Here is a 1,462-nt window from a genome sequence, read left to right as displayed (position 1 = left end):
CCCCCCCTCCATTTCCCTTCTCTCTTTCTCAGCCTGCTATTTTGTAAAATCTAGCAAACATCTTGTAGACATGGCGTGGAACATAATAAGAGTACTGATGTGGAATAGACACTTAGTGTCTGCTTTAGTCTTAAAAACATGCAAGCCCTCCCAATTTTAAAAATCGCTAATTATTTTTGAGTTGTGTTGATCTTACCTGCTAGAGCCAAAAACAACAAAGTAATGAAAATGAATCGCAAGGCATGTCTTCTGTGTGTCCTCAGTGGATGTGCAAAGACCTCTCACTATGCCATTATGCCATACTCAATTTGTTTTTAATTGTTATGCAAATAGGCATGACTTGTTAATTAAAGGGGATTATTAATAATAACCAATATAACTTGAACAGGTCCATCATCCACACAATCCACTCATCCACAACTATTCCATTCTGTGCATCACAAGATTATTTCTCATTTTTTTATCTGTTAATCTCTAAAACTTCACTGAGCAGTCAGCAGTTTTGTGTCTTGAGAGACAAAGAACAGGGTCAAATACAATACACAGAACTGTGTCAATTGACTTTCATCTACACTTTCCCTCTGTCACCCCCACTCTCTCTACAGTCTGGCTAAGCAAATATGTGTACAGTAAATACTGTGCATTTCTACTTGTGTAAACTTGACTGAATTTCCATTAACTAGCCCTGATTAGTGTGCAGACATACTCAAACACCTCAGCTCACAGCTCTTTTGCCCACTAGGGGGTTTGAGTGCAAAGATTTACTGAGCTGACAGATAAGAAAATCATTTGACAGATCTGTTTTTTTTAAAGCTCAGTTTCACATAATACACATCCCCTGTCAGTCACAGAATCCTTATTTCTGCTGCAAACAAAAATAATAATGAAAATGTAAAATCCATCTAATTGATTGAAAAGTTGTATAAAGACTCTTATTAAGTCACGTCAAGTGTTATAAAAAAAGTGAAGTGGGAAAAAAAACTTAGCTTGCAGAGCATTTTAAAAACCTTGACTCGCTTATATGAAGGCTGTAGGGATTTTTTGTCTACCATTTGTTTGGTGGGAAATAAGAGCCTGTGTTGTGAGAATATGTTACTGGGCCCACAAAGAGACACAATGCATTTCATGCATAAGATCAAAGCTTATAATAAACACTTAAACATCATTGAAATGTTAAAAAATATTTTGTTTTTGCTGATTTTTATCCATCTTTATTTATCCATCTGTCCATACTTGTGTTCATCTCCAGGATGAATGCAGAAATATTTACCATTGCAACCTCATCTGAATTACAGGTAAACACAGTATTTTACAGTTCAGACAACACTGTGTACGTAAGGTAAGCTTGGAGTGATTAGTAATTACAATCACACAATGTGAATAAATGGCAAATACAGGTTATGAAAGAAGGAGGAGATGGCTCCATTGGTGTTTGAACTTATGTTCTGTATTTTTTAAAAGG

Source organism: Lepisosteus oculatus, chromosome 4 (genome assembly GCF_040954835.1).
Source record: "Lepisosteus oculatus isolate fLepOcu1 chromosome 4, fLepOcu1.hap2, whole genome shotgun sequence".
NCBI classification, from domain to species: Eukaryota; Metazoa; Chordata; class Actinopteri; order Semionotiformes; family Lepisosteidae; genus Lepisosteus; species Lepisosteus oculatus.
The sequence above is the reverse complement of the archived record's forward strand: the minus strand, read 5'-3'. Positions refer to the sequence as shown.